The following is a 24,107-nucleotide window of genomic DNA, read 5'->3' on the forward strand; positions in this document are numbered from 1 at the left end:
CCACCTATATTCTATGCCCAAATACCACCTGGGCTAATTTGTCCTTGGATGGCATTATTTGGCTGCAGTATTGCAGTCCCTCCCCTAGAGTTCTTTCTTTTCAGTGGTGAACAGGGAGAGAACCCTTATCCAAAATCCAACCCATTTACATGTTTTTATTAGAGACCATGTGCCCACAGAGCCTCTGTTTGGGGGCACATACTAAAAATCACACCCTGCCCAAAAAACCTAAGAAGGGAGAAGCAGACAAGAATAGGTTCTAATGAACTGTGATCCTGACCCAGAACTTCTCACTTGGGAAAGCTGTTTTCTTGGTATTTTGACCTTGTCGAAATGACCGATTTTTTTCCCGTCCAGAGGAGTCACTCTCTAGCTAAGCTGTTTCTCGGACAGTGTCTTGGGAGGACACTTCAGGGCATCTGGAAGAATTAACTGGCGGAGGTGCCTGTCCTGACCCTCCACCAGGGACGGTTGCCAGGATGCCTTCTCTTCCTTTCTGTTTCCCCAAAACTGGACCAGGTTGTGACAGCAGAGGGCAAGCCTGTGAGCCATGCATGGCTGGGGCCCCAACTTCAGTTGATGAGAGAGTGAACGTGTGAAAAATGTTCCCACCTTGGACTTCCTTTTTCTGTGCGTCTTATTGTCTGTTCTACAGTTACTCCATTTCCACGTTTCACTGGCTTCCTGTACATTTTCCTGTCTCATCTCAGCCTTCACGGCCATTGAGAGGCACTGATTCGGGGCATATTCTGTGAGGGTGGGAAGTCCCTCACGGTTCCTCTCCAACACTTTCCATCATTTCTTCTCTTTCCTTCCCTGTTTTCATCACAAGGCTCCTGCTACTTATGACCAGGATGTGGAAACCTGTTGTGTCTGTCTTTCTCCATCTTCAGGCATCCCAATTTCCAGGTGGGGCCTTTCTGCGAACTACAAATAGAACCATCTGTCCTTCCTGGAAACACCTCTTCCCACTGCAGATCTCAACCCCCATGCACCAGGCACCCTTGGACAGTGAGCAACCCGTACAACCAAACACGAGTGCTCTGCATTTCCCTCTCTGAAAGGTGTGAGTATTGCTGGGCACATAGTCATGTATGGATGTTCCCCTAAAATGGAAAAGACCACAAAGTATGATGCCAGGAGCCTAGCAGCCTCTGAAGCCTTCCAGAGCCTTGTCTTTTATTCTTCTTGGGCTCTTGTCCAGGAAGAAGCCTGAGATTATGTTTCCTTATTTTGTCTTTGACCTACATTCTTCATCTGCTAAGGCTTCATTGCCGTACCAGCGGCAGGAAGGCATTTGTTACTGCAACGGGTACAATGAGTATTAATGTCTAAATAAGCAAACCCCTGAACACCGGTGAGTCCTCTGTTCCTTGCTTGACGTTGCTTCGCTTCCAGTGGGCCAGCTTGTATACTAAACCAGTTACTCACTTTGGGACCACCTGAGAGCTTTAAGTTGGCACTACTGCCTACACAGTTAAAGTCTGGAAAAATTGCCAGGTGTAAATGCTATGTGCTCTGTGGGCACATAGTCTCCAGTAATAACCACCAGATTAATAGATTCCAAACTACATCATTCTGGGTTGGCAAGGTGATTTGCATTCTTTGCAAGGAAAAGGTTTGAAGAGCAGTCAGTTTCCTGTTTAAGAGAAAGGTTTGCTCCTAATTGCCAAGTTACAGCAGTTCTGTACTGACCCCATTCTGTAGAACAAGAAACTTCCCAATTTAGGAATCTTTGGAAAAACACTTTATCCTCGGAGGTGGCTCACAACGCTGGCTGCATTAGAATCACCTGGGGAGCTTTAAAAATTTACCAGTGCCTGGTCTCTCCTCAATCCAATTAAATCCAGATCTCAAGGGCTGTGCTGTGGGCATCGGTATTTTTTCAAAGCTCCCTTGGGTGATTCTAATGTTTAGCCAAGGTTGAGGAGCACTAATTTATATGTTGAGAGAACAGTGCATCAGGGTGAACAACGCTCATTTCTTTAATAAGTATGTAAAGAACTCCTACTATAGGAGATGATTTGCTGGGGACAACAAGATGAAGTTGACACTGCTCCGTGCATCTAGGATTTAGTGGGCAAATGCTAATGCGCAGGTGTCTGAACAGAACCTCTGTGAAGCATGATCAACTTGGCTCCTGCAAAGAGCATGAGACAGGAAATTAGAGCCCCCAGTTCCAATTCAGGTTCTAGCACAAGCCAGGGAAGTGACCTTGGACAAGTCTCTTTACCTCTTTGGGTCTCAGTCCTATCATCTGTAAAAGGAAGAAGCTGAAAGCAAACTCTATAATTTGTACTAGTGTCCTCCACCCTCACAGTGTGTTGCTAAATTATCAGACACCCATAAGTGGAGCCAGGCAGTTACCAAATTCTTTTGGAGGCTGGCTCATTTCACTCATGCATACTACTGACAACTGCCCTTCTGATGTTCCACCAAATCCCTTTCCCAAAACCCCTAAGTATCAGAGTGTTAATTTTTAAATAATACTGGGCTCCCTTAATTCTCTCCCCTGGTCTCTTACAAACTAGCAGATGAAGGGAATGGAGTGGTGGTAATGTCTAGGAGCAGTGGGTAATGACTAACAGAAGTTTATCCAGTTGGATAAATGTCTAGTGGATTGCTGCTGGGGTCAGTGTTAGTTTCTGGTCTTAATTAACATCTTCATTAATAGTGTGGGAGAGGGAATAAACAATAGCTAATGATATTTGCAGATGGTAGTAAATTCAGAGGTGTTGCTACTACCAGTGAGAGCAACAAGAGCCATGGGGATATCAGAGATGTGAACAAGAAGTGATTATAATGATGTTTGTTCTGGAAAGGGCAGAATGAAACCTTTGGTGGGGGGAAATGACACCGGAGGCTGGGAAATGCTAAAAGAAACAACCATTGCTATGATTTGTAACTTGGGTAGGCAATTGGCAAACAAGGCAGCTAATGGCCTTACAACTTCGACAGCCTGTAGTGGGATGCTTGTCCTGAACAACAATACTAATCATAACAACAATAATAACAGTAATAATATCCAACATTTATTGAGTGCTGACAGTATGCCAGATAAGGTTCTAAGTGATTTATATGGAAGCAATTTTTATCCCTAAAATCATGGTGCAGCTCTCTCAGGCTCTCTAAAGATTCTGACTGCAGCCTTGCTATGGTTCTTGGATTTCTAGGTGTGAACAGACTTATGAGTTCAAGGGAAAAGGAGGAGTATAAAGAGAAGTGGGCAATTAAAGTGTGCTCTGTGCTCTTTCCTCAGGCTCCAGAGCAAAATCTTTCACCTTTAATTTTTCCTGTCGCCAACCTGCCTATTATCCTTTTCTTTCATTAGGGAATTGCTGGATAAACGTGGTTGATGAGGTAGGCAGAAAAATCTTGAAAAAGCAAAGGATGGAAGGGAGGGAAGGAGGGAGGAGAGAAGAAGCAAGGAGGGAGAGAGAAAGAAAACTAAAATGTATTGCCTCCCTTCCACAAGTCCTGCAGTAGCAGAAGGTGCAGAGCTAGGTACATTTCACAGGCTTTCTTGTTTAACCTTCACATATCTAATTCTCGCAATGATTTTCTCTCATAGTTTTCAGCCCTCACTTCCATTAACGAAAGAAAAGACTCAGAGAGGTTGGGTCACTGGCTTTGAACACACAGCTGATAAGCTGAGTGAGGTTCACACTCCAGTTGGTTTACTCCTAAATGCATGTCCTTTTCAACCATGAGTACATATTTTCCTTTCTTTCAATTTAGCCCTGACCAGCTAATGAAAACATACAGTCACACGTAGAGAGCCAGAAGGTAGAAATATTAAGAGGAGAATAAACACTGAAGAGCAGAGGGTTAAAGGGAAAGTAGCCAGCACACACTTCCACTGCCCAATTCAATCTGATTGAATTATTTATATTTTGAAATTAGGAAAAATGGAATTTGCAAACAAGAAAGCCTTCAAGACAATGGAACCCATAATAACGTGGATTTGACCTTGAGGGAATTTGGCAGAGAGCATTAGTGTCTGAGACGAAAGCAAACTGAAAAGAAAAACATTTGAATGCTATAAAAGCCAAGACTCTTCTTGGCAAATGTGGAAGCCCAGGGCTAGAAGGATGCCAAAGGTCTTCAAAATTATATCAGAGGAGCTTCAGGAAGCTGGAAACATGTGGCCCGGGCATGCAGCTGCCCCCTGGGGCCCACCACAAACCTCACTATGAAATGGGGCTCCAAATGCCAACTTAGGGTTAGCGCCAGGAACTGAACTTTTAAAAATGATGAGATATACATTTCAGAGTAGATGCATAAAAGGTAGAGTTCAAAGAATAAATATAAACAACAATGTAAACATGACCCAAGTCAAGAAAGACAACATTGCCTGTACCTCAGAAGTCTCCTCCCTATCATCTCCCTCTCCTGAGAGGTAACCAATATCCTGATGTTTCTTAGGATCATTTCCTTGCTTTTAAATTTTTAATTTTAGTTTCAATTTTTACGTGGGCCTATTTTTGAACTTTATATAAATAAAATCATACTGCATATACTCTTTTGTGACTTGCTTCTTTCTTTCAATCATATGTTGTGGATAAATACACAACAGTGTATTTAACCATTCTACCTTTGTGGGGACTTTTGGTTTGTTTCCAGTTTGGAGCATTCACGAACTGTTCTGGTGTGAACTTCCTGTCCACCTCGCCTACTGCACATATGCAGGACTTTCCCCAAGGAGGGGTCAGAAATCTACCACCCACAGCCTAAGTAGAACCCACTGCTTGTTCTTGTATGGCCTTGGAGCTAAGAAAGGTTTTCACGTTTTAAAATGATTAAGAGGAAAAAAAATCTCATGATATGTAAAAATGATACTACATTCAAATGCAGTGTGCAGAAATACAGTTTTCTTGAAGCACAGCTGGGCTCACTCTTTACATATCATCTATGACTGCTTTCCTCTAAGGTGGACAGAGACGAGCCGATGAGTCAGAGACTTGTACGGCCCCGCAGAGCCTACAATCTGGATTGGCTACAGAGTATTTCATTTATAATGAAAATTCAGGGCCTCGTTTAAAGAAAAAAGCTATCGAGAGTTTCAACATGGGGACAGCAGAGCATGCAACCAAGCACAGAACCTTTCTTAGCATGTGGGACTGTGCAGATGCATCGGTCCAAGTCCGGGAAGTTGGCCCCCTCTAAAACATCTGGTCTTTACAGAAAAGGTTTTGTGACCCTGTTCTGCAGCATATGCCTAGAAGGGAAATTATAAGGATCTTAGATAAAATGAGAGGCTGTATGCAAAACAGCTGGCGCAATGCTGGGTCACTTCTAAGAATTACTACAAATCAGAGGTGCCCTTCCAGCTCACCTTCCACCTGGGTTTTACCAGCCCCTTGCTCCAAGTAAGAAGAGTGTCTGTCTGAGTGGGTTTAAGGTTCCTTAGCGAAAACTTGTTAAAAGACAAGCAAAACAAAACACCAGAAGAGTACATCAAAAGAACAACAGAAGAGTTCATCAAAAGACAACATTAACAAAGAACAAATTTAGAGAACTAACACTACTTGATTTCAAGTGTTATTATAATGCTATAGTAACTAAGACACGGTGTTATTGGCATCAAGAGAGACAAATGGATCAATGAAATAGAATAGAGAGTCCAGAAAATAGACCCATACGTATAAGGACAACTGACTTTCGACAAAAGTATAAAGGCAATTCAGTGGAGGAAAAAAAAATAGTCTTTTCAATAAATGGTACTGACACAATTGTATATCTATAGAGGAAAAAATGAATTTCAACACACACCTTACACAATATACAAAATTTACCTCAAAATGGACCTCAACATAAAGCATAAAACTGTAAAAATTCCAAAAGAAATAAAGAGAAAAATCTTAGTGATTTGGGATTAAGCAAAATGTCTTTGATATGAAACTAAAAGCAGGATCCATAATTTTGACTTCCTCACAATTTTAACATTCTAGTCTTCAAAAGACACAGTTAAGAGACTGAAAAGCAAAGCTATAGTCTGGGAGAAAATATTGCAAATCAAATATCTGATAAAGGACTTGTATCGACAATATACAAAAAAACTTTAATAACTCAACACTAAGAAAATAAACAGGGCTTCCCTGGTGGCACAGTGGTTAAGAATCCACCTGCCAATGCAGGGGACATGGGTTCGAGCCCTGGTCCAGGAAGATCCCACATGCTGCGGAGCAACTAAGCCCGTGTGCCACAACTACTGAGCCTGTGTGCCACAACTACTGAAGCCCACAGCCCAGAGCCTGTGTTCCGCAACAAGAGAAGCCACTGCAATGAGAATCCCTTGCACCACAACAAAGAGTAGCCCCTGCTCGCCACAACTAAAGAAAGCCCACGTGCAGCAACTGAAGACCCAGCGCAGCCAAAAATAAATTAATTAATTAAAAAAGAAAGAAAGAAAAGAAACAGCTCAGTTTTTCAAATGGGCTAAAGATTTTGAACACTTTACCAAAGAAGATACAAGAATGGCTAATACACACATGAAAAGATGTTCAACACAATTTACCATTAGAGAAACAAATGTTCAGATGATAATGGACCACATTACATACCAATTAGAATGGCTAAGGCGAAAAGACTTGATCATACTAAGTTGGTGAGGATGTGGAGGAACTGGAACTCTCATATATTGCTGATGGAATTGTAAATGGTACAGCCACTGTGGATAACTGTTTGACAGTTCCTTAAAACGTTGACCCTTTAAAGAGATACCTACCACATACCTAGAAATTTCATTCCTATGTATTTACCTGAGAGAAATAGAAATCTACGTCCATACAAAGTCTAGTACACAAAGGTACATAGCAGCTTTATTTGTAATAGCCCCAAACTGGAAGCATTCTAATTGCCCATCAACAGGTGATAGATAAATTGTGATATAACATACAATAGAACACCACTCAGTAATAAAAAGAGATGAACTATTGATACACATAACAACATGAATAAATGTCAAAATATACTGAATGACAGAAGTCAGATGAAAAAGAATATAAGCTGAATAATTTCATTTACATAAAAGTCTAGAACATACAAACCAAGTTATAATGACAGAAGCAGATCAGTTCTTGCAGGCGACGGGAAGCAGGAGAGAGGGATTACCATGAAGTACAGAAAATCTTTTGGAGGTGATTGAAATGGTCCCTATCTTGAATGAGGTATAGTTTCAGGAGTTTGCTCATACAGTAAAACTCAACAAATTGTACACTTCAAATATGTTCAGTTTATTATATGGAAATTATTCCTTAATACAGTTTTTTTTAAAAACTCACATAAATTTTACAATGTTCAATGAGTGAAATTGCAAGTCACAAAATGGGAAGAGAATCTGCAACAGATAGAAGTGGCAAAAGTCTCATATCCAGAATGTGTAAAGTACTCCTACAAATCAGTAAGGGAAAAAAAAAAAAAAAAAAACCCAACAGGAGAGCCCAACAGAAATGGGTAAACTATTCGAACAGACATTTCACAAAAGAGAATATCCAAGTGGCCAATAATGGACTTCCCCAGCGGTCCAGTGGTTAAGACTACGTGCTTTCACTGCAGGGGGCATGGCTTCGATCCCTGGTCAGGGAACTAAGATCCTTCATACTAAGCAGCCAAAAAAAAAAAAAAAGGCCAATAAACAGATGAAAAGCAGCTTAACCTCATTAGTCAACTAGAAAATACAAATTAAAACCACAGTGAGATATTACTATAATCCAGAAATTAAAAAGACCGATTATACAAAGTGTTGGGGAAAATGTAAAACAACTAAATCTCTCCTACACTGCTGGTGGGAGTGTAAATTAGTACAATCACTTTGGAAATTTATTTAGCATTATCTACTAAAATTGTTCATAGGCTACTTCGTAACCCAGAAATTCTCCTAGGTTTATGCCCAAGAGAATGCATACATACATACACTGGAAGACATGTAGAAGAATGCTTCTATTCCCTTTATTTGTACTGGCTCCAAACTGGAAACGACCCAGTGGTTGTCAAGTATACAATAGATAAACCGTGTTGTATGCATACAATAGAATTCCATACTGCAATGTGGAGAAACAAAACAACTTTGTTTTTTCCAACAGCAGGAAGAACTCTTACATGAAATGTTGAACAAAACCGTTCAGAAGTAAAAGAGTGAATATCATATGCTTCCCTTTATATAAAGTTCAAAAACAGACAATACAATTTTGTATTGTTAGAAATCAGGATAGTGGTTATCTTTGAGAAGGATGGTGGGAGTAGTAATTGGCAGAGAATGGAGAATGGGATGTGCTTTCTGGATTGCCAGTAATTTTCCATTTCTTAATATGGACACTCGTGACGTGGGTTATTCACCTAGCTATAAACTTATGATGTGCACTTTTCTACATGCCTGTTGTAGAGAAGTTTGTGCTTTTCCTTGCTGTATAACATTCCTTCATATGAGTGGATGACAGTTTATTTTTTTAAAGCCAAGAAGAGAGACAGAGGGGGTAGTCACTTAGGTCTCCTCCCTTAGGGATCCAAAGAATGAAGCCAAGGCTGCTGAAGTGCCTCTTTTCTCCTTAGTGACTAAGTCTTGATGGCCTTTAGTGTCACTCTGTAGTTGTGCTAAGTTGCCCACACTTACGGCTTCCTGTTTGGGAGTTGTGGGACCTAGAATGAGCCCTGCAGGAAAAGAGGAAAGATTTTAAAGTTGGGCAAAAAACCACTCTATTGGGGGGAGGAGCATGCAGAGGAGAGGAAAAAGTTTGCATAAAATCGGTGGTTAAGAGCCAGACTGCATAAGTTCAAATCCTACCTCTGAAACTTGGAAGCTATTGACCTTGGGTAAGTTACTTACTCTCTCTATACCCTAATTTTCTCATCTATGAAGTGGAAACAATATTGTAGCTGTTTTTATAGGATGGTTAAGAAGATTAAATGAGTTAAGATGCTTAATAAATGCTACAGTGTGTAAATGAACATACGTCAGCTTGAAAAGAAAAACATGACCCTAAGTATTCAGCCTTGCAGGATGCTGCAAAGGAGAGCCCAGGGTGGTTCTAGCTCAGCTGCCAAAGCTCTACCGCCCTCAGAGGCTGCCCCCATCCCCCATCTTCGCTAGATGCCCCTGACTGACTCTATGTAGCCAAAAGCTTTGCACATTTCTCTTTCTTTCTTTTGATAAACAGCTTCCTTCAAGGTTTCCAGAATTCTCAGACCACCTCTTTGACCTTACAGGGAAGCCTAGCAGGTGTATGAATTTGGAACACCACCACACAAACTCCGTATCTCTGTTCACTCCCCTCCCCCTCCCCATTCCAGGTCTCTTTCCTCTATGCTAGAAAATTGTTTGGTTTGTTCACACTCTGTCTCCTGGACATAGCAGGTGCTCATTTGTTGCGTATAGAGTTACATCATCTTATTCAGTTGATGAATGACACTGTATATGTGGATGGGTTCTGGGGTGTTCTCAGTTCTTATAATTTGGGTAGCATCAGTCTATGCCTGTCACTAAGCCAGCCCTTTGGAAACCGTGACAACACCAGTGCCCCTTGTCCCATGTTGAGCCAGGACCCACTGTAGGGTAGGCAGTCCATAAATGTGTAGGAAGGGGCACTTGCTTAAGATGCTATTATGTTTTGCACATTTCTAGAGAGTGCCAAGGAGTAAACTTGAGATAGAAACTGCCTCCCATAAACTTCAACCCACACCACAGCCTCCTTTCAATCCATCTCCCCTAGCATCAGGGAACTAGGGACATCACTCTTGATTTTTCTAGTATAGTTGCAAATAAATGCTATACACCAGGCCCAGTGGCACTCAGAGGGGTGCTGGGGTCCGGTCATTGTCACAGACTCTGTTAACTCCTGTTTATCATCTCTCACCACATTGGAAGCACAAGAACAGAGACAAATAATAATCTGATAGTCAGATTCAGGAAATACTTATTGAGAAAGGACTAAATTTCAGACACTTTCCTACATATCCTGACACAGAATATTTTTTGATCCTCAAACAACAACACTGATGCGCATATTATCTTCTTATGCTCTTTTTGAAGGTGAGGAAACCTTGGCTAAGAATTATTACATGTCTTGCCCAGAATCACGTAGCTTTCAGGTGGCTAAGTCAGAATTTGAACCCCAAACCCAGGTGCCTCTAAGTCCAACTCTAAAGCCTCTATTCCGTTACCTTCAGAACACTCTGGAGAATGAAAATCATCTTGTTACATTCTGTCATGCCTTGTTTTCAATCCAAACTGGTTTACCCAGCTTGATAAGTTCTTTAATCACCACAGCGTATTGAATGAATCAAGGATATATCCAAAACTCAAATCCCACATTCAAAGGAGGAAGATCTATCCCATTGATAATATTAAAAGGATGTACCTGGGGTTCTAAAAGCAATTTCAAAAGACAAGTGATAAAAATGCTTTAAGGAATACTTGTGAAGCCTCCCAAGGCAACACCTGTGATGGGGCCACACTCACCTAGATGGTCACAACCTTGCCCTGTGCTCTTGCTGCATGTACTGGTCTGCTATAGCCATAGGCTTTGGAATTAGAAAGACTGAGATTAGGAGCACTGTGCCCTTCCGTTGGTGACTTAAGCTCCCCTTGCCTCAGGCTCTGCATCTTTAAAAGAGCTGAGATAATATATGTGACATTCTGAGCAGAGAACAGAGCCATAGTTAGACCTCAGTATGTGGTAAATATTAGCACTTGTCATGACACTCATTTTAACCTAATGGGGAAAACCATCACCCTAGGGGAGACCTTGCTTAACTTAGGTGCTGCCATTGGTCATAGTAGAGGAGAAGATTCAGTTTGTAGATACTCATTTAAAATGCTCCAGAAGAAATGTGCATATCTGGTCCTCAGGGGAAAGGGAAACGGGCCACAGAGGGTCTGGCCTCCTTAGTGCTGCTCAACTAAGATGGTGCTTTGGGCAGAATGAGAGCCATTAAGACTGTTTCTGATTCATCCCCTGCCCCCTTCACTTTTCCCCTTTGGTATAAATTAGGAGGTTGGGATTAACATATACACAGTACTATATAGAAAACAGATAATCAACAAGGACCTACTGTATAGCACAGGGAACTCTACTCAATACTCTGTAATAACCTATATGGGATAAGAATCTGAAAAAGAATGGATATATGTATATGTATAACCGAATCACTTTGCTGTACACCTGAAACTAACACACCATTGTAAATCAACTATACTCCAATAAAAAGTAGAAATAATTTTTAAAAAGACCGCTTCTGTGAATGAGCCCAGAGCCTGATTGAATATGGACCACTTCTGTGCCTGCCAAGAGAGTAACTGTAGACTCAACGAGTACATAATGCAGGAGCTTCTCAATTATTTACTGTGTTGACTCCATGACGTGGTCTGTGTGTTCTCAGGTCCTTCTCCATTTGGGAGCAGAACCTAGAGAGTAGGTGTTCTGTCTTGAGAACAAAGCACTACAAGCAAGTGCAAACTGCACAGGACACTTAATGGCAACCCAACACAGTGGTTACTGCCGTCAAGTCCCACTTTCTAGGCAAATTTCTAAGAATTTCCCATATAGATATAGAGAGCAGGCATTCTTAGATGGTCTGCATTTTTATTATTTGTCATAAAGCTCATTTATTAAACCACAGCTAACAATGAATCATTTTTTTAAACTTTTGTAAAACTTTCCCAAAATCTTAAATTCATTTAAAAAAGATTCCTGGTGGCACCATGTGTCCTGGTTTAACATTCCGAAAATATAGTCTCTGTACAGATATGGGAGTTTTATATTTTCTAGGACAGTGGTTGTCTGCTAGGGTATTGGTATATCATCACGCCTCTATGAGGTAGGTCTGATAAGAATATCATAAGTTTTTTTTTTAACTTTTTAATTAAGTAGTTCCTTTATCAACAACAGCAGATTGGATGTTATCTCCATAAAGTGATCAGCTTCCTTCACTTGCATTCTGATATTTTGTTTTTAATGAGAGAAAGAACGGAGTCACTGTGGGCAGGGCCAGGATTTATGGGGGTATAGGTGTCTGGCTTATGGACATCAAATGTTAATTATGACCTGGAGCAAAAAGGTGGTGGGTGGCTAACCTGGGACATTTCAGTCTGTAAAGGAGGTGGTGGGCAAGGCAGTTCTAGTGAGATTATCGGACTGGCGCCCAGAACCTCTCTTCCCCACACGCTCGAAAATAAACGTAAATACACATGGTGCTTGTTTAGAGTCTTGTAAAAGAGTCAGCCTCTTTTACAATGTGGACAATGCTAATATTTAGCTTAGTAGCCCTAAGTAAGTCACTTTACCCCTCTGAAATTTGTTTTCCCGTTTTCATCTACAAGAGCATTTGGCATAGATCAGGGTTGTAAACTCGGGGAAAGAAGAGGCGAGTTGGTAACCGGTGTAACGGGATAGGGAGTAATCGGGACTGTGGAGACCAAGCCCCAAATAACGGGGGCAGCAGCTGCTCTCCTCCAACCTGTGCGCAACACTCGTCCCCAACATGTCTCCCCTCCCACTTTTTCAAGAGCAGCAGGATATTTGGATTTTCAAGTAAAATATCCCAATTTTAATACGTTGACAGTGAAATCCAACATTAAAAATATGACAGGGCAATACACAGGATGTTGCCAGTTTTGTTTATCTCTTGTCTAGAAGTCCCAAAGTCTCTTCTAGTTTTAACGTTTTAAATTTTGTGTCTTTTCACTAATGTCAATAAGGTCAATAAGTGGAAATGTACAAAACAAAATTCTATCCACCTTAAGATTATAACCACGCAAATAGTTTATGTGTGTGTAAGCAAATACTGGATTGGAATATGTGCAAACAACAAATTTATAGGTGATGGGACTGTAGGTGGATGTCCTTTATATTTGTTAATTTTCACTTAAAATATCTCTGCTCTTTTTTTGTTGTTTGTATAACAAAAAAGAAAAAAGATAAAAGAAATATTAAGGGCAGCTCAGAATGGTAGCAGACATTAGGAGAAAAAGGGAGAGCGATATTAGGTATGTTCTGGAAACTTCTATTTCTGTGCCGACTTCTGTATTTGCTTGTCAACCATGCTTAGACAATAATTTGTAAAAAAGCAGGCAGTATTAGTTGCACATAGGTAAACTCTTTGTGCCTGAAGTTTCCCACTTAACACTGTTCTTTCTTCCCACCGCCCCGTCATTTATAAAAATACATCCCACCTCATGAAGTATAGTGGTATCAAAAGTTTCCCGGGCTTCCCTGGTGGCGCAGTGGTTGAGAGTCCGCCTGCCGATGCAGGGGACGTGGGTTCGTGCCCCGGTCCGGGAAGATCTCACGTGCCGCAGAGCGGCTGGGCCTGTGAGCCATGGCCGCGGAGCCTGTGCTCCGCAACGGGAGAGGCCACAACAGTGAGAGGCCCGCGTACCGCAAAAAAAAAAAAGTTTCCCAACTTTGTTAGTTTGGCTTCTGAATATATTATAGAAGGTTTTTTTTTTTTGCTTTTACTGGGTGGTGGGGTGGGAAGGGTAACTTATTGTCTGTAATTACATTTTCCTTTGCTTTTCTATCAACACTGTTTTCATTCTATAAATCCACATCAACTACCCGTAAAGTGAGCAGAAAACCAAAGGTTGTTATTTAATGTGTTTATCTGAAGGCTTCCAAGATACCCTGGGAAGGTTACTTTCTTATTATAAACAAATTTAGAGGAGAATATTAGCACAAAGGAATGGAAGGGCTTTTTATCATAAATGCAGAAATTCTTAAAAATCTACCCATCCTTGCAGGGTAGTGCCCAGCCCCATACTAAACATGTGATGCATGTTTGTAGAAAGATTGCATTTTTCCCTTACTCCTTGGACTGCATCTAGGCCTTCTTAGTTGGGGAATATATCCACAAAAATGTGGTTATTGATCTTCCTTAGTAGTGGGCAAATTAAAATAATACCACCATGTTCTAGGTATGTCAAGAAGAATCTTTGACACTGAGGACAATCAGCCCCAGGATGTGGATGTAGGGGACTTGAGTTTCACTTTCTCATTGAAAATGGTCCACTGAGCAAAAAGCAAGATGGTCCTTTGCCAGCACTGTAGTGAAGGATCAGTAGACTGTCTAGCGCTTTCTTGCATCCTGTTGCCTCACTGATTTCTGGATTGCCAGATGCTTCTGGTTTTTGAAAATGGTTAAAAAAATACCTTAGTGATTCTGTTGTTTCAGAAACCTTACATATGGCACAAAATATCCTGAAAAGTTTTTGAGAAAACACTTGCTTTTTCTTTGCTCAATTTAGTCATCATTGCAGCTTAAATTCATTCAAATTTATTGTTTACTTTTCATGGACATTTTGATGGTTAAAATTCTAAGGTTATATAAAAGTGAGCAAGCAAGTTATGAAGATTTAATTGCTCATAGTTTTTTTTTTTTTTTAACTAAGTCTTAAAAACATATGCTGGCTAAGAAAGGTTGAGAATTTAACCTTGAAATTGAGAATTCATAACAATTGAGATAAAAATGATCTTTTTTTGAAGCTGGGAGATATCCTTGATTTATCACCATTGAATCATAGAGCAGATTTTTCACACACTGAGTCATAACTAGAGGTTTTTTTTCCCCCCTTGGGTAAATCACCTTAACCTGCCCTTGAAAACCTCTAGTTCATGTACAGAAAGAGTGAGTCTGTCTCTATTTAGCCTGTGAAATTTACCAAGACCATAGCCTGGGGTTGAGGAGGCTGTGAGCCATACCACCATCTCAGATTTTTGATGACACTACAAGCCACTTGATATTTATTATGTTAGCAGATGTCATCAGATATATGTGTGCACAGGTGCAGCGTGCAGTTAGTGAAAGAAGGAACACTGCATGTGTATATTTATTTTCGTACCCTTACTCTCAATGGTTAGAAAGTGACCTGGTGTGCCTGTCCTGGGCAGTGTGGAGTTTTGACCCCATTGCAAGGGCTTATCTGGTAATCTCTTGAAGTCTTTTGCACAAATATAATTCTGTATGATGAGCAACTATGTCTCGTGGCAAAGACACTGTTTATTTTCCCAGTCAATGTCTAAAGACGAGTCATAACGGATTATAGCTAAAGATGGCTATAACCAATGAAAAATAAAAATAGTCACCAGAGGTTGTTATTTATACTTGGGTATCCCTCTTACACAACAATATTCTAGATAGCCATTCTCCTCTCCTCAATGCAACTTGTATGGAGACAGCTCTCAGCTATGGAATGCCAACAAAATGCCAGAAGTTGGCACTTTATACAATAAATGTCCTAATTTAAGCCTCTCTAAATATTTTTAAAATAATTAAGAAATAATTGAAACTATTTCCCAGAGGTAATATTTAATATGAATGTTTACACAGGTTTATATCTTACATAGTTTTAATTCTAAAACGTAATCATTCAATTGTTTTAAAAGATGGTATTGTGTTTTATTTAGTATTGAGTTCTAAATATTCTATCTTTATTATATACACTAAATTTGCACAAATGCTAGTACAATAATGGACTAAATAAAATAATCTAAAAAATTAGTGTGTACCTTTTAATCATAAAAATAATAGAAATAAAAACACACCTCCTATATTTTTGAGAAATGGAGAAATAAGACAAAATAAAAACCTTTGGGGTAATGACAAAATTACTGGTTGAGATGGGGTAGAGGAATTACTTAATTATTACATAAAGCATTGTAATAATGCATGCCTTTTAGAAATAGTTATATTGTGATTATTCTCAAACACATGCAGATGTTGCTTGTACACTAAATTCTTAATTTGAAAAAAAATACAGAAACTGCTTTACCAGTTAATTGGCTTGAGGAAAAAACAGAAAATCTAAAGTTTCAGTGTAGTGGAGAATCTTCTAGTAAGTTCTAAAGAATGAATTGTGCCTGTAACTAAAGGCAGAAAAAAATTAGCTTTTCTACTGGAATCACTTCAGTTAGATGTATCACAAGGCCAAAATGCCTAAGTAACGTTAGATACTCCTTATTTTTTTTAAACGAATAATTAGTTATAATTTATAAAACGTTGAATATAAAAAGATATTGAAATTTAAGTACATTAGGAAAGGCTTCTAACCAAGATAGTTTTAATTTTAAAAGAAGCGTCTATTTTAAAACACTCCTGAATTGAATTTCTACATATTTATTTATGTCAAAAACTGTGAAAACTGGAAAGTCAACCAGTGTTGTAGATTAGAAGACCATCATCATTAGCCAATTAAACGATTTAGGAGCAACAACCCACTGAGGTGAGACCGATTTCTATAGGACATGTTGAAAATTAATCTCCTTATTTTATAAACTTTGGATATCATTTAGTTATAATATGTGTACGTATTTGACAGAAGAGTGATCGGTATACATACGAATAAGTACTCTTGTAAGCTTCACATGTCAAAAGAAACAAATGACATGCAAATAAAAAAGGTAATCTATGAAACGCTGAACATAACATACAATGGTACATTCTATTACTAAATAATATGCTTAGGAAGAAATTATTTGACAGGTGACACAATCTAGATTCATTCGTCACCAGAAGCAAAGGAAATCCTTCCCTTTCCCCTTTCCTGTTCCTTTTCCCATTTCGTGTCTTAGGATATTTCCTAAAGAAAACTGGATTCTCTCTGTAACGTCATTTCTCCTTTGCATGAAATAGGTATTGAGAAGGATTGGTAACTCTGCTATGGACTTCAAATAATTATAAGAGAAGCAGCTTTCTGAGGCACACTTGTAAAAGTCTTAGAATTTGATAACATTGCTCACTTAAACACTCCCTCCACCACCCTAAATAATATATTTTAGTTTAGCCACATTGAATTTTCATATTTTATATTTGATTCGTTAGTGCTAAATGTGATTTACTGAACCATGAAACTACTATTAGGAAATCCTAGAATGGAAACAGATCTGTTTGTTACCCACTTGAATTGACTGCCTGGGTATACTGAATTAGAGCTATACTAGCTGAGTGGTTAAAATTACCTAACTTGGAACAAGATAGATGTTAAAAATTAATTTTTCTTGGGAAGTTATAGCTAAATGTGGAGATACATACATACGTGTGTGTGTGTGTCCCCATCCTTCATCTCCCTCCCAAAGCTATATAGATATACACTTGTTACTTTTTCTCTGAAGGGAAATTGGGAACTGGTAATAACCCATTTGAAAGTTTGGCATTTTCTAAAGCTCAGTTGGGTCAATCCAATTCTCAGTTTTGCACTTATCATTGAAATGAGATATGTATACTATTCACAAACATCTACATAATATGTACATATTATATGTATGTAATATAAGCATGTATACATGTGTGTGTGCCCATGCCGGTACAGGAGAAAAAAACTTTTTTTTGGATAATGAGGCCAAAATGTCTTCCTTGTTTTATAATGCGTATTGTAGGAACAAAGAACCTGAACAATGTTGTTTAAGTTCTCTTGGACTCTGAGGGTAAATATAATTGGGATTAAAATACTGACATGCTCACATTTAGTAGAAAAATAAGAACAATTCATTGGGAGCTATTCCGGTCCCACTGGTAATCACATAATTGAACAGGGTTTTTAGTGGATATTTGAAGCTATTGTTGCCTGTTGTGCAATTACATAATTAGTCAGGATCTCTGTAATAAAATCTTTTCTAAACACATGTGGGTTAGTACTAAGTAAATTTAGGGCGAGTGCTATATTTTTATATTTAATACTTCAGTTTTAAATCAGAGCTATATAACAACTTGGTTTAAACGTTAAACATTATGTTACCACACTACAGATGCTTAAAATGCAAATGACTGGATTACTTGAAAACTAAGCAAAAACCCTACATATATTTAAGTTAAAAAAATATTAATCAAAACCGCTTTAGGAACATGAGCCCGCTACCACATCTCATCTAGGGTTTACTTCTTGGGGACCCAGGGGTTGCATATTTCTTTGGGGCTGATTATTTCTTCCACCTACCCCTGAATTATTGACATTCACATGCATGCCTATAAATGATAACGCTACGCAGTGAGGTACATTTCAGAACTCCTTTTACACCCAAACAAACGTGGTCTGGCGAAGGGGACCGAAAACGTGGCGGCTAGTAGGGAAGAGCACCAGTCCCGTGCTCTTTATTATCATTTGGTGATGAGTCTCCCGCGGCTGCTCCGCCCGGCTCCGCTCTCGCGCACGCCCGCGGGGAGGCCCCCGAGCGCGGTAGCACAAAGGCGCGCGGAGCCCGGCAGCCCCGCAGGCAGGCGGCGCCGCACTCCCTCGCCGCCCTCCGGCCCCGCCCGGGCGGCACAAAGAGCTGAGCCGCCACTCGCGAGGGGCCCCCGCGCCGGGCAGCCCGCCACACCCACTCGGGCCCGCTCCCGCCTCCGCCGCCTTGGGCGCCCTGATGAATATGCATCGCCGCGCGCCCGCCCCCGGCTCCTCCTTTCGCTTTCCTTCCCGCCGCCAGGCGGAAGCGAAGAGCCGCGCTTCCCGCGCGCTGGGCCGGTCGGGGCGGGGCGGGGCCTGGCGGGCGATGGGCCGGAGAAAGAGAAAGCCGGGGAGGCGACGACGCCGGCGGCGGAGCGCGGGCGGGGCGCGGAAAGGGTGCGCGGGTGGCCGCGGTCCGGGGTAGCCCCGCCGTCGGCCCGGCCGATCCTAGGGCGGGAAGGGGGCGAACGCGCGACCCCGCGGCCGTGCCGGCTGCATCTGCCTAGCCCGCTCGGAGCCCAGACGCGGGCGGGGAGGCAGCCCCCAGCCCCAGAGCAGCCCTGCTAAAACAATAAAACCCAGCAAACACACGCGCGCGCGCGCGCACGCACACACACACACACACACCACTCTGGACGGCTTTCAAGTCTACCTCGAGAAACAGTCTTCTGCAAGTGAGAGGAAGCAAAACTGGATACCCAGACAGGCTGAGGGGCTGCCTGCTTTTAGACTTGACTTTGCCGCCTTTTCTTCTTTGGGCCAAGAACTGTGGCATTGCAGAAATAATAATTAAAAACAAAAGTACGAGACTAACTCCTGGATTGCGCTTTAAAATAAAAACTATTAATAAATACAATAAGCGACACCAAAACAACCCTTGAGAAAGTCCACAAATCTGTACCTCAGATACGTGAAGTCAGCGGCCCAGGGTTCTGTTACAGACTCAACATCTCTTTTAGTTAACGTAATAGAATGCGGTGGTATGTGGCTTTGAAATGACGGGTTTTATTTGCTTGTCTTGTTTGTCCCTTGCATCCCCTTCTATCCCCAGACACAGACTTTTTACTGTTTGTACATTGTAAAGAGACTTTACCTAAATGTCATTTCTTCTTTACAAGTTGGGCTATAGTGTTGGATTTCCAGCCTTAATGCTTTTTTTTTTTTTTTAAGCTTTGGCAACTTTAGTGTATATGTCACACTTTTATGGCGAGAATCAGTGGATAACATTGTGAGTCCAAAACAGTGTGAAATGTAGCATTTTTCCTGCTTCAACTCCCTAGTCCCCCCCCCTTCTCCCCCATGATGGAAAAAAATCACTGTACAAATGATACTTCAGTTGTACCTTGTAGCCCATTCTCTCTTTTTGGAGCATTTTCCTTCTCTTTAAGGTGAATATGTACAGATTTGTTACATATGCTCACTTAAAAGTGTCTTTATTTAGCTCTGGTGAACTGGAGTTTTAAAAATCAATCTTCATTTTAAAGTTTAGTTACCCCTAGCCCCTTGTTCCTGAAGTGGCAGGATAGAATTGTTAGCCCTCCTCCCACTCTCCCCCTCCATTAAAAAAAAAAAGATTATGATGGATTTCTTCCCGCTCCTGTTAATAATTTTTTTTTCCTGCCCTGCTGTTTTTGCTCTAGGATTTTTTCCCTTCTGCCTAACTGTGTGTGTCTGTCTCCCTTTTTCCTTGTCCTCTCTTCGCCAGTATGTCTGGAACACATTTTAATGCACAATATCCCATCCATTAAGTTGTGGTTGAATGCGGAGTGTGTGAGGACTTGGCAGCTTTCAGGTTGAAGGGGGCGGGGAAGCCAGTTTCGACTTTGACACAAAATGCCGAAGTGGCGTGATTGGAATTATTATTAGTGCTGTGAACATGGCCATCTTCTCCTGGAGTTAGTAGAACTGCCATTGAACTTGAGATGGGACAGACAAGATCTCCAACCCGCTCCCCCCAACCAAGTACAGTAGCTGGCAGGGAAAAGGCGCCAAAATACACAAGATTAACTCTAACTTTCTTTGACAGGATCCTATAACACCATCCTTTGTAATTTTAACTTTCCAACGGGCGGGAAAAAGTTAACTTGTGAACCCATACTTGAACAGATATTTAAATCAGCCCTAAAATGGAATAAATCCAGAAAGTCATACACACATGCTTATGTGGTTAGAAAAGAATGCAAATGTAAATAAGCAGGATGAATGTGTGTATCTGACTGGGGAGTTCAAGATTTAATCAAAATGAGAATTAGTGTGACTTTTGAGTACATTTACTGTATGGGGGAGAGCACTGTGAGGCAAAGAAGCTGACCTTTAAGCAGCCTAAGTAAAAACTGCAAAGAGTTGTGAAACACAAAACGTTGTGGTTTCCAGTTTTACATCTGAGGTTTGATGTTTTCATTTAATGGTATGAGAGATGGAGAAAGCTCTAGTGCTGAAAAGTCCCTATTAAATCATATGTGGGCAAAGGTCAAGCACTCCAACTCACTGATACACTATACTGCAGATTCCTGCCTAACTGATGGAGAGCACAGGAAAAAGTGCTTGGGCAATAAAAGTATTAGAAGGGTAATTATCGTCCGTGGTTGGGACTGCATTCTTGTGCACTGGCAAAAGGTTTTTACTGGCCCTGATGAATTTTAAAGCTGAGTATTGTTGAAAGCTGTTTTAATAGGAAATTGATTAGCTGAGTGTTTCATACAATAAATGGTGACAGTTTCATTGTTTGATGTCCAAAATAAATTCCTTTTATTCTTGAGTAGACAGAGGCATCCATTTAAAGATGGTCAGACTGCGCAGCAGCATAATTATTGGTGAATGTAATGTCACGAACATCTGTAACTTTGCTTTCAGAGTTTGTGACATCACACAATTTGACAATATTATTGCTTTGGGATTTATTAACTTACTGTGTATTGTAAATTTTTTTCAGATATATTTCAGAGATAAAAGTTTACTTAAATATCAATATATATTTTGTATAGGCCCAACTGTCTTCTATCTTTGTAATTATGCAATTGTTGGCTAAATTTTATTTTGAAAGTTAAAATGCACAGTCCTGTTGTTATGCATTGTTTTGGTTTTGAAACAGAAAGGCAGTTTTCAAGGAAAGAATTAGAGAAAGGGGTGCAGAAAGTTTGAGTTGGTTTGCAACATACTTTCTACACTTAATGCAGAATGTAAAGACGACTTAGCCATTCTGGATGAAGCTTTCTAAACAGATCTTTAAAACTGATCTGTTTTCATGTCACAGAGGCACATGTAGATGGGTAACAGAAGCCAATTTACATGTAGAAATAAAATGATAGTATAGTTTTACTTTAAAGGTCAGCTATCTTGAAAAAGGACACAATAGCTACAACTCTAAAAGGATCAGCAAAGAAGACTGTATGTGAAAGTGCCTATAACTTCTGAAGTATTGTTAGTGAAGCAAGGCAATTATTACCATGATTTTCAAAGTTTAAAATAAATCATGAAAAAATTACAGGGCAACTGCTGACATTGTAATCCCGGAAAGCAAATGTCTTCAGAAGTTGGGAATCTCTGTTGATGAACGAGCCTCATTTCTGTACAGAAGTGGAAACCAGCTAATCTTAATGCTGACCAGTCTGTGTTCAGATTCAGTGGGGGCTTGTAAATGTGCCCGAAATGTAGGCACACTTAGTGGGATGGTATTTTTTTTTTAAACAGTCTAGTACAGGCATTTCAGCAGCGACATTATTAACAGCGTCATTTTTCTCATTTAGTTTTGTCCTCAGGGGACACCAAACAGCTCCCAGAGGATGGGAAAAAAGTCCACGGTTATTTATTCATTTCAGTGAAAGGCAAAGTGCTGGCAATGGGGCTTGGGGAAGCTAACCGGTTGTGAATTTTCTAGTAGGGAAAGATCGCTACCCTAATTTGACAGTAGTTTAAGGGCTGAGAGAGCTGGGCATGATTTTGCAATTCCCATCAAGTGCAGACAATTTCAGTACTTGTTGGTTGTTTATATATGCATTGTTGAGTGGATTTTTGATGTTCTTGCTTGTGGATATAAAATTATGTTTTACAGGCTACACGTGTATGATTTTTATGGTTCATTTGGAAGAAGAAAAGGTCCCTGGGCATGGTGTAGTAGATACTTGCAGTCTTGCAGGCCTGTTTCCTGGGGTCAGGAGGTCATCTGTCTCTTTTGTATTTAGTTTTAAAATATTGATACTGGCCATGCAGCCAGGGTGTGTGGAATTGTTGAGCCTCCCCTCTAATCACATGCAAGAGCTAAAAAAAAAAAGTCATCCGCGTGTATTGAAAATGACAGCTTTGTTAAGCTCCAAGAACCTTTCCCTAAACTGCTCAGGATTCACTACCTGTCACTGAATTTCTTTGAAAGGGAGAAGTTTAAAAGAAAATCAATATTAGAAGACCCTTGAGATGTTAAGCTCCTCTCTGGAGGTCAATGAAAGGCTCCAACTGGGTAATACTGCTTACTTTTTCAAATATACAATTGAGTTTTGAAAAATCCAGTCCCCTGAAGGACAGACACTCCAGCACTTCTTGAAATCAATAAACTATCAGAAAAGAAACTTCTCTCCCTATAAGGTGGCAGGGAATAGGTGATCTAGGGAGGAGGTCTTTAGGGATTCTGAAATATCATATTTTCCTGTTGCTGCAGAAGCCTTTCACTTCTTTCTTCCAGCCAGATTTTGGGGTGAATGAAATTGACTTGCTTTAACTCTTTCAGTGAGTGAGAGAGACAAGAAGAAAGGCAGTTTAGGAGAGGTAAGTACCAGTCTAAAAAGTGTTTGGCCCACTTTGATAGTATCAGAAGCTTTTCAGAGACACTTTAAAACCACTCTTAATACCATGGCACAGAAATGCTGGGTAAAAGGGAAAGTGGCTAAAATACCGTATGTACTTTCTCACTTCCTTCTCTCTGCTCTTCTACCTGGGATTTAAAAGACTGGCATTTCTCAAAGTACAGATAGTGAAGGGTCCTGCTGAGAGAAGACAGATGTTCCACACACCCCGATCCATCAGCTCCTCTTTCCAGAAGCCTCTCTTAGAGTTCATCCTGGGAAGACCTGCAGTGGCCTGGGCATTAGCTGTACAAGAAGTAGTGTTCTGGCGGCGGGGGTGGGGGGTCAGCCATCCCGCCCATGGCTCCAAGGCCTGAGAGGACGGTCAAAGCCATATCAAATGAGCACCCCATAAGCTACTCCGGATGTCTCTGTTGCCCATTTTTTCCTCTTTAGTTTTCCCCTCCTCACCATTACTCCTTTCTTATTTTCCTTTTTCTCGGAGATCCAAACCGCCAACTACCAAGCATACTCCATGCTCATCCAACTGTGCCCAACCATAAGTGCCCTACAAACGGAGAGATTTGAACCCCTCAGTAATAGGCCTGGAAGGCCCCGGACATCTTCACTTCTCTGGGGTCTTACCTGGGTCTGTCGCTGCTTCTTCACCCCTGGCGCTGCTGCAGCTTTTGTGGGCTCTTCTGTGTAAGAGTTGTCAATTTTTCATTTTTCTTTTTTAAGCTTGTGAGAAACTTTAGGATGCGACCTAGTTTGGGTGGCAAAAGGAAACCGTTTCTGTTGGTAAGGGAAACTAATTAAGGGAGGAGGGGTAGCCGTTGTCTGCAGACACTTGCTCAGGGTTCAGCACTGGGCCTCTTTTGCTAGGGGACAGCGGCTCGTTCTAGGATCTCTGGCTGAACGAAGCGCTCTCTGGGTGCCAGGATTTCACTGGGGGTGGTGTGGTGAGGAGGGAGGGAAGTAGAGAGGGAGGGAGAGAAAGAGAGAGATGGGCGCTTGATTTTTAAAGAGACCTCGAAATAATGGCTTCTGTACGAGTTCAGGCATTCAAAGAGGTGTGTTCAAGGACAGGAGTGCATTCGTGCCAAGGGGAATGTCTTTTATGGTAAATTAACTCCGGTTAAATTGAATATTTGTTCAAAGGGAAACTCCAGTAGTTAAAG

At 40.8% G+C, this 24,107-nt stretch overlaps 1 long non-coding RNA gene across 1 annotated transcript in view; it reads right to left on the reverse strand.

The window, feature by feature from the left end:
* LOC131760944 (uncharacterized) overlaps nucleotides 1–23,876 on the reverse strand; it is a 65,483-nt gene extending 41,607 nt beyond the window's left edge. The window contains exon 1 of the long non-coding RNA XR_010841966.1: nucleotides 23,572–23,876. This is a non-coding gene — a long non-coding RNA (uncharacterized lncRNA). The remainder of the gene's footprint in view (nucleotides 1–23,571) is intronic.
* Nucleotides 23,877–24,107: the final 231 nt, after the last annotated feature.

This window comes from Kogia breviceps, chromosome 8 (assembly GCF_026419965.1).
Source record: "Kogia breviceps isolate mKogBre1 chromosome 8, mKogBre1 haplotype 1, whole genome shotgun sequence".
Classification (NCBI taxonomy): domain Eukaryota; kingdom Metazoa; phylum Chordata; class Mammalia; order Artiodactyla; family Physeteridae; genus Kogia; species Kogia breviceps.